This window comes from Oryzias latipes, chromosome 1 (assembly GCF_053564925.1).
Source record: "Oryzias latipes strain Hd-rR chromosome 1, Olatipes_Hd-rR_3.1".
In the NCBI taxonomy this organism is placed as follows: Eukaryota; Metazoa; Chordata; class Actinopteri; order Beloniformes; family Adrianichthyidae; genus Oryzias; species Oryzias latipes.
Window position 1 is genome coordinate 15,638,108 of NC_136237.1, and position 9,518 is coordinate 15,647,625.

Genomic DNA, 9,518 nt, shown 5'->3' on the forward strand with positions numbered 1-9,518 from the left:
ATGTACAGTTGACAGTCATCTGCATAAAAATGATATGACAAGCCATGTTTCTTAAAAATTTCAGCTAAAGGAAGCAGGTATAAAGAAAAGAGTACAGGTCCTAAAATTGAACCCTGGGGAACTCCAGAAAGCAGTGGAGTAGAGGATGAAGTGGAGTCCCCCAGCCTAACCGTGAAGGACCGCCCTGACAGGTAAGATTTAAACCAGTTCAGGGCAATTCCCCTAACACCCACACAATATTCAAGGCGGTTTAAAAGAGTTTTCTGATGCACTGTGTCAAAAGCAGCAGTCAAGTCTAAAAGTACTAAAATAGCAAAATTACCAGAGTCTGTGATTAAATATTGATTGAATTTGACCGGTAACAGTTAATATTGTCTTAGTAACAACTGTCATTATGGGTGGATGGGCAAAAAATTGGCAAACCTGTACAAGGCACGAAAATGTAAAATCGTAGATAACTCAGTGAGCCTGTAGAGCGATTTTTTTTTTCCTGTTCACAACGGTCATAATGAACACTTCTACAACATGCAAGGGTAAGTAAGGGTGAAGTTGGTCTTTATCTTCATTTCCCACCCATGTTACTGACAGCTGGCATGGTGTTCCATGTTTATCCTCCAATCTCTACAACAAATCCTCCCATATCCTCTTGCTGTTGCTAAATTTTGAAAAAAAAAAAAAAAAAGTGTGTCACAATCATGATGCAATGCATTTACAGTTTTTCTCTGCAGCATGCAGAAGCTTGAGGTACTGTCTTGCACAGATTCTAGTTTCTTTAAAGGTGTTAAGATACTTAAAATGAAAACATTGTTTGAATAGTCTGATAAAGTGGAACTGTAAATGATAAAATGTTTTTGTTAAGTCTTCTTCACTTTCACACATTTACTCTTCTCACCTACCCTGATTCTTATCACCATCTGAGCCAGACAAAAAAATTAAAATATGCTTTGTTTGTGTGAAAAAAAAGGAATTAACCCATTAACACCAGAGATGTCATTGGTAATACCTAATAAACACAAGCTCTTTGACATACTGTAACTCTTCAATCATTGATGCAATTTCCATGAATCAGCTGTTTCTGATGCAGAGAAAAGTGGCTTTGTCATGATATGACGTAAGTTCAGAATGACCCAAACACTGGAACCCAGAAGGAGACTCGGACAGCGAGGTAAGTTTAAGAGGATTTAATGTAGTGGAAGGTGAGTAATGGCTTCTTTCCAGGAGGAGGCGTGGCGGCTGGCTGGAGGAGTATTGCAGAGGATATCCAGGAGCGAAGCACGGAAGATTAGAGGACAGCAACCAGGTGAGTATCCGAGGAGATTTTTCCTGAGTCAGAGCGAGAGGCACAATGAGTAATACGAAACTTGGCAACATTCAGGAACATGAGCTGACCAGACTATGCACCATAGGAGGAACAATGAACTGGCGTCGAATGATGATCCAGGTGCTCCTTAAGAAGGCGGCGGAGATGATGAGGTAAGTGAAGGCAGCTGGTCGCATCCAGAACAGAGAAGGAGGGGGAGGGGGAGAGTAGCTGGCAGGCAACATGACAGTACCCCCCCCCCCCCCCCCCAACGGCCGCCAGCTGGCGCCGGTAGAAGTCGTCGATGAGGGTATGGTCCAGAGTGAGGGAACGGGAGATCCATGAACGTTCCTCTGGACCAGGGGTCCCCAAATCCAGGCCTCAAGGGCCGGATTCCTGCTGGTTTTCCAGACACCCTGTTTTATCAGCTGGTGATTATCTGGATCAGGTGTGTTTAGCCAATAAGGAGCTTGAATGGCAGAATGGTTGGAAAACATGTAGGACACCGGCCCTCGAGGCCTGGATTTGGGGACCCCTGCTCTGGACCATACCCTTCCCAATCCACCAGGAACTGCACCCCCCGACCACGACGCCCAACGTCCAAAGTCTTGTCGACGGCAAAAGCAGGGGCGCCGTCGATGGTACGGGCGGGTGGTGGGGAAGTGGATGGTGGGCACAACGGACTCTCGGTGACTGGCTTGATTTGGGAAACGTGAAACGTGGGATGAACCTTGAGGGCTGCCGGGAGACGTAGCCCGACACACGTAGGGTTGATGACACAGTCAATAGTGTAGGGCCCAATAAACTTAGGAGACTGCTTGCAGGACGAAGCCTGGAGAGGAATGTTCCGGGATGATAACCAAACCATCTGGCCAGGCTGGTAACTGGGACTCACCCCCCTGTGACGGTTGGTGATATGGCAGTTGCTCTCCTTAGTGCGGAGGAAAGCCGCCCTGGTCTGCAGCCAGATGTCCCGACACCGTTGGAGGTGGAGCTGGACTGAGTGCACTGCCAGATCCAATTCCTGAGAAGGAAACAAAGGGGGTGAGTAACCCAGGGAGGCTTCAAAAGGTGACATGCTGGTAGCTGTAGAGGAATGGGTATTGTGGGCATACTCCACCCGAACCAGATACTTCGACCAGTCAGCATGGTTTTGGGCTGCCAGACACCTGAGAGCCGCTTCAAGTTCCTGCTTCGCACGTTCTGCCTGCCCATTAGCTTGAGGATGGTACCCGGACGTCAAACTGACCATGGCTCCGAGGGCGGAGCAGAAGGCCTTCCAAAATTGAGATGTGAACTGCGGTCCACGATCGGATACGATGTCACTGGGTGTCCCATGATGACGGAAGACGTGATGAATAAGAGCGTCGGCAGTTTCCACGGCTGTAGGTAACTGAGGCAGGGGGATAAATTGAGCGGCTTTAGAAGAACGGTCAATGACAGTAAGAATAACCGTATGGCCCTGGGACGGTGGAAGCCCAGTAACAAAATCCACAGAGATGTGGGACCAGGGACGGCTAGGCGTGGGCAAGGGTAACAGTAGTCCAGAGGGGGGCCGGTTGGAGGTTTTAGAACGGACACAGGTACTGCAGGCCGCGATGTACTCCTTGATGTCTCGCTCCAACGTAGCCTGAAAAAACGACGTTTGAGGAGTCGGATAATTATGGATGAAGCGGCGATAGAAGTTTGCGAACCCCAGGAATTGTTGGAGTTTCTTACGAGTCTGGAGAATTTCCCACTTGGTGACAGCAGGATCAGGATCAGGATCTGGACGGTTATTGCCTGCTTCAATGATGTACCCCAAAAAAGGGACGGAGGACAAGTGAAATTCACATTTCTCGGCTTAACAAATAACCGGTTTTCTAGCAGTCTCTCAAGGACCAGGCGGACGTGATGTTCATGTTGCTCTGTTAGAAAAAGAGGTACAACACAGGTCCATTTTTGTTCCCTAAGGTACAAACTTTGCATATGTACCCTTAAAGGTACAAAAATGTATCTTTAAGGTACAATTGTTCACCCTTAAGGTACAATCATGCACCATCTATTGTACATTGTGAGCTTTTCGAGGTGTAAGGTACATTATTTTCCTTTACATATTTGTACCTTAATGTTTAAATATAAAATGGCAGGATTGTGGATGCTGAAAATGTCATCTCTCAATATAGAAACACAAGTTAACCTATACTATCAAACTCAATAATTATCAAACTAAATTTAACTAAGTTTTGAGATATGGGCAAAATAAATCAGAATGTTTTGATTTTGTGAAGTGTACCTTTGAATCATTTTTAATCATGTTAATGAGGATTATGTAATCAATTACATTCACAAACAGTATTGAAGAATTTGATTTTCAAACCCTTTACCCTATTTATATTAGAAGAAAACATACAAATAATTGTTAACATTTAAGTTGTGTTCTATTGAAAGGATCTAGCTGCAGGCTAACCTTGACTCGGCGGAAGCATAAATATTGCAGCGCGCAAGGATACATGAGTGAATCGACAATGATCCAACGGTCAGTTTCTGTCTGTCGATCAAAAGTGGGAGGATGGCGCTTCGACATTTATCCACAGAGGATTTAATCACGGAGTTATTTCATTTTGGGATGGAGGTCACTGAAGATGAGACAAGTAAATTCAAAGGTAAAGTATTTGAAATTTTTATCAGTGTTTGTGGTGTTAATTCAAAGTTGGAAGTTAACTTTACTGTTAGCGCTAGCCAAGTTCACACTCTGTCAACAACATTAGCTAGCTAGACTCACTTTGACGATTGCCATTAACGTTAACGTTAGTTAAAACATTATTAAATAATTATAGTATAAATAAATAATATAAGTAAATTAGCGGTACTATCTTGGCTACAGTTCACCATCGAGCTAACGTTAACTTTTCTGCGGCAAAAAACGCTTCTCATCCAACTTTGCCGCCGAAAATTTAACGTTAACTTGAAATATTAATAAAATATTTCAGAACAAAATACAAATGAGCGGCAAAAACGTTTTTTTGCTCTCTTTTCTCTCACATTGTATGAAACCATGGCCCTGATCAAAATGTAAGTTTTGCAACCCAACTGGATCACGCCATTTGAGTTATTAATATTATGTCTGATGTTACATTCCTCACCTTATTTTGCCTCGCTGTTACAGGTTTTCGACCAATGATGACTATGTGAAAGTGTGTAAGGCCCTGATTTTGAAATACCCTTTCTTAAAGGACAAAGAAGGCAATGGTTATGTGAGTTGACAGAATATTAATTGCCAACCTTTATTTATTATACTAGAGTACTAATCCAGTCAAGATATTAACTATGTTTTCTGCATTTTGTTGTACACATTGTTTTTCACCATGTATTTTCATGCTTGTGCTTTCAGTTTTCTGCAAGTGGTTTGTATGCTTATTTAATTGTTCTGTTTTATATTCTTTTAAATAGCATACCTGGCACATGTCTCTCAAACATAAGTTCAAATATGAGCGGGTGCCACTGGTAGATGATGAAGAGGTGAGGAAATTTGGTCATCGCAGAAAGCCTTTACAACTGGAAGAAAACACAAGTAAATGAGCCAAGGCATCAAAGGTTAGAGCATCTTCTTTGGTTTGCTGTGTATCTATGTGTGCATGTTTTACACACAAGCAGTGTGACCCAATGGTTAGTCCCTTAACCCGGAATGGAATAGAATGGTCCCCCCTGTAAAGTGCTTTAAGTAGCTATGATAAAGCGCTATATAAAATGTAATAAATTATTAGGGGATCATTTTTCATAAACATTAAAAAAGGTAAAAGCAACTGTCAAATGAGCAAATGTTTGTCATCCCTCTGTGTCGTAGAAGGTGGATATTATTGGGGAGGATGATACCTCAGTAGCGAGCCATGTGAAAGTCCTGCAGGACCAGTACTGGAAGACACAGCCAGATGCCCGAATGGTGGAGGAACGGATAATGAGGACATTTGGTTGGAGAAGGCGAGAGATTGCCAATGGGATGACTGTCAAAGAAGCCATTAACAAATATCCATTCCTTAACAGTCCATGCGGGGTGTGTCTACATTTATTTCCTTACATTTGTGTTGGGAATTCATAGTTATATTACTAAAGGCTGTCTTTTTTTAATTTTAAAATCCTTTGATAATGTTGTGACATGTTTCCATGTTGCAGCTATTTCAGGAAATGGGCCGGCTTCATGATGAAATGAATATCTGCCGAAGATTCGAAGATGGCTTTAAGGTCCTTGAGCTTGACTCAAAGGAAATCTCCCCTTGCAGATCTGGCTTTGGAGGAAAGAGAGGCTGCCCTCACTGAAGATGTCCCTGGTAAGTGACTGACTGATCAGCCATTGTCACCCATAGTGTTGTGGAGCCATTTAAGCTTAATTTCTTTTCCATTTGTCTATAAGATAAGGTCTAACTAACCAAAATACACCGTACATTCACGTAATACACTTTCTTTTTTTTCTTTTTTTTAACTTAATTTTCAGGGATTGATTTCAGAGCTGCAATCCTGCTGCTGCCGATTCTGTTCTGGGAGAAAAATGACATTCTCGTCATCCTTGGAGGTGTGTAATATGCATATAGTTTTATTTTTTTTACATTACTTCCCACAGAGACAGTCCAACAGTGTTTTTGTGTATGTGTGTGTTTATATATATATATATAAAGTGAACTGTTTTTTTTTTTTAATGAATGTTTGTGGTAGATTTAAGGTAACTACTTAATCACCTTTATGATTGCTTAAAGCAGTGTTTTTCAACCTTTATTGAGCCACGGCACACTTTAACCTTGACAAAAATACCGCGGCACACAAGCATCCCAAAAAAAAAAGAAAGCAGAAATTCATGGTCTGTATTGATCGACAGCCGCCCCCCCCCCCCCCCCGCCACAATCTCACGTGGATTTTTGTGAAAATTGTGGCAGAAAAAGCAGGAAGTTGCAGCTGTTTTTTCTAAGAGATGAAATAAAAGTTAAATTAGAAAATTTAGAAACTGTTTGTTTGTTGTGGTTTCAAGACGTTTCACAAGGTCGACTCATTATGTGCTGTCCCTTTAAGCCAATGCATCATGGGAGATGTAGTGTTAAACGGCCGAAAAAGGGCAGAAAGACTCGCGTCTCTGAGCTTCATTGTTTTGTTCACTTGTTCCACGGTCTGACAGCGGACTCTGTGGAAAGCTACACCGCTAAAGACGAGCTTTAGCTGGTATTTTTGTTGGAACTGAGCGACTTTATCAGCAGAATTAAGAACAAGGAAGTGAAGACTTTAACCACTTCTGATTGGTCAGACTGATGACATGTGATTAAGCCTTCAAGAATGATTGGCGGAGACAGTAAAAGGGGCGGGACTTTTCCGCAAACTGCTATAGCTGCAGGTAAACCGCGGTACCGTCATTCTTATCAAAATATCTTTAATAGAATTAAATAAACACAAAGAAAAAGTAATTTTAAGATCTTTTATATTCCTAATTACACAGTGTTTTATCAGGGCCTGTTTGGATGAACAAAGAGCTGATCTCCTGGAGATGGAAAATGTTGTTAGAGCAGTTAATGAGGCCAATTTCCCACGGCACACTTGACCATCTCCCACGGCACACTAGTGTGCTGAGGCACACTGGTTGAAAAACACTGGCTTAAAGAACTAGTGCGTGACGCGTTTATACTTCTCTGACGCTGCCATTTTGGTCTAATAATCTTATTTTGCGTTGCCATATTTCATTTTTTGTTGTCCCAGCCCTAGCCCCTAGTTGTTTTGATTGTTAAAAATCAATAATTTATCAATATTGAACTTACTTATTACAATTTTCAAAAATTGTCACTGTAAAGCTTCTTTGAAACAATTTGCATTGTAAAAGGCGCTATATAAATAAATGTGACTTGACTTGATTTGAATCTCTTCCAGGAACAGCCACCAACGCCATATCCTACGTACAACTCGAAGCTGTCACTGACTGGAGAAGTGTGCTGACTCAAAGGGTCCCTACAGTGGTCAAACTGGATGGGCGGTCAGTCTGCAGGGTGCTTGGTTCGGAGGAAGGTGTTATTGCTGCTTTTTGTGCTTATTTCATCTACAACATTGTATATCCATCTCGCCTGAAGAACCCCCTGATTTTCATTCAGCGGTATGTTCTAAAAATGTCTGAGGTTAATGATAAGCCTTTACCTGTTAGTGTGACCAGGGTAATCAACATTTTAGCTTGATCAACAACCGCAATGCCTACACCATTCAGCTGTCCTAAATGCTCTCGAAGAGCCTTCACATTGAAAATCGCGGCACCGTGATTCTTATCAAAATGTCTTTAAAATAATTAAATAAACACAAAGAAAAAGTAATTTTAAGATCTTTTATATTCCTAACTACTCAATGTTTTATCAGGGCCTGTTTGGATGAACAAAGAGCTGATTTCCTGGAGATGGAAAATGTTTTAGATCAATTAATGAGGGCAATTTCCCACGGCGCACTTGACCATCTCCCATGGCACACTAGTGTGCCGCGGCACACTGGTTGAAAAGCACTGGCATAGGGCATATGTTCAAAAACAGACATACCAAGTTAAATTTAGTTTTTAGTGAAAAGGGAGTATGATCAAATATGGTACCTGCATTTTTCATGCCGCATTTCCACTCATTTCAATAAATTCTCCGCAAACAACTTATATGTCAACACTTAACACAACTATTCAACAATAAAATGTATGAGTTTCATTAACTTACCATGGTTAGTTTTGACAATTCCTTTGAAAATGTTCAGTGAACTGAGCTGCAAAAGCAAATTTTTCTGACTTTGGAGAAAAAGGGAAATTTGATGTGACCCTGCTCTCTGCTGATTGGTCAAGTTGCACAATTGAGTAACCTATAATGTAGTATGATCTTTGCTGATTTGCTGGGTAAAGATCACATGATTCTTAATCTCAATGAGACGGGATGGGCGTGATAACTAACATGTGCGGAAATTACCAAAAACAGTCACTTGCCCGATAAAGGGTTTTAAGTGACTCTCTTTACTTTGGTGTGGTGTGTTAAAGTGTTTTGCTTGGTCTTTGAGTTTGAATAAACTTATGTGTTTCTGCACCATATTGCTGTTCTTATTAGTGATATTCATGAAATTGAAAGAAGCAAAATATAAATGGTTCCATTGTATTTATTCCCTGTATCGGATATTGCTGTTCATTTTGTTGAGTGGCAGTAAGTTGTCAGTTGGTCAGTGAAATGCTTCTTAAAAAATGTAACTAATTATTTTTTAATGTTTTTTATATCAGACATGACATCCTAAACATTGTGGCATTTTATTTTGGGATGTTACATTGTATGGTTGTGAGATGAATTATTATTGAATCTGTGAATTAAACTGTTTTCCATGTAAGGACTAAAATAAATGTCTAAAATTCAGTTAGTTGTTGTCTGTCTTTATTTTTTTTCACTCCTTAAGGAATAAAAAGGAACTTTTTTGCCACCTAAAGGTACAAAATGGCTTTGTCACTGGGGCGGTACCCTAAAGGGACAAAATTGTACCTTTTTCCAGAGGTACTTTTTTGTACCTTTGTCTAAGGTACATTATTGACCCTCAAAGGTACAGTATTGGCCCTTAGAAGGTACAAACAAGTAAGGTACAAATTTGCTCCTCTGACTCAAGGTACAATAATGTACCTTTGAGGGTACCACCCCAGTGACAAGCTTTTGTTCCTTAAAGGTACCGTTTTGTACTTTTTTTTTCTGAGAGTGTGGGAAGGATCGGTGGAGAAAATGAGGATATCGTCCAGATAAACAAAGACGAATATATTTAAGAAGTCTCTGAGGACGTCATTGAATGATGTTGCAACATTCAGGAACATGAGCTGACCAGATTATGCACCATAGGAGGAACAACGAACTGGCGTCGAATGATGATCCAGGTGCTCCTTAAGAAGGCGGCGGAGATGATGAGGTAAGTGAAGGCAGTTGGTCACATCCAGAACAGAGAAGGAGGGGGAGGGGGAGAGTAGCTGACTCTCATAGGACGCACGCAACATGCAGCTCACATAGCCAGAAAATGTTCACACGCACACAAGCACAGCACTTTTCTGTGCAGTGGGTTTGCACTACGGGCACGCGCACACAGACTTGCACACACGCATTATTTAGCTTTGTACCTTTCCAGTCAGAGCAGTTATGAACAGTCTTAACATCGTTAGCTGGAATGTGCGTGGACTCGGCTCTGGGCCACAGAGGATGAAAGTGTTAAATCACTTGGATGGTCT

General features: G+C 41.4%; 1 long non-coding RNA gene across 2 annotated transcripts; it reads left to right on the top strand.

Annotated features, from left to right (window-relative positions):
• Positions 1–1,975: 1,975 nt before the first annotated feature.
• LOC144990590 (uncharacterized) lies at positions 1,976–9,154 on the top strand. Of its 2 annotated transcripts, XR_013654557.1 has the most exons (6): positions 1,976–4,536; positions 4,733–4,876; positions 5,127–5,333; positions 5,453–5,607; positions 5,772–5,849; positions 7,184–9,154. It is a non-coding gene; the product is annotated as an uncharacterized LOC144990590 (long non-coding RNA). The 2 variants fall into 2 exon arrangements; XR_013654551.1 differs by having other exon boundaries at positions 5,127–5,607.
• The last annotated feature ends 364 nt before the right edge of the window (positions 9,155–9,518 follow it).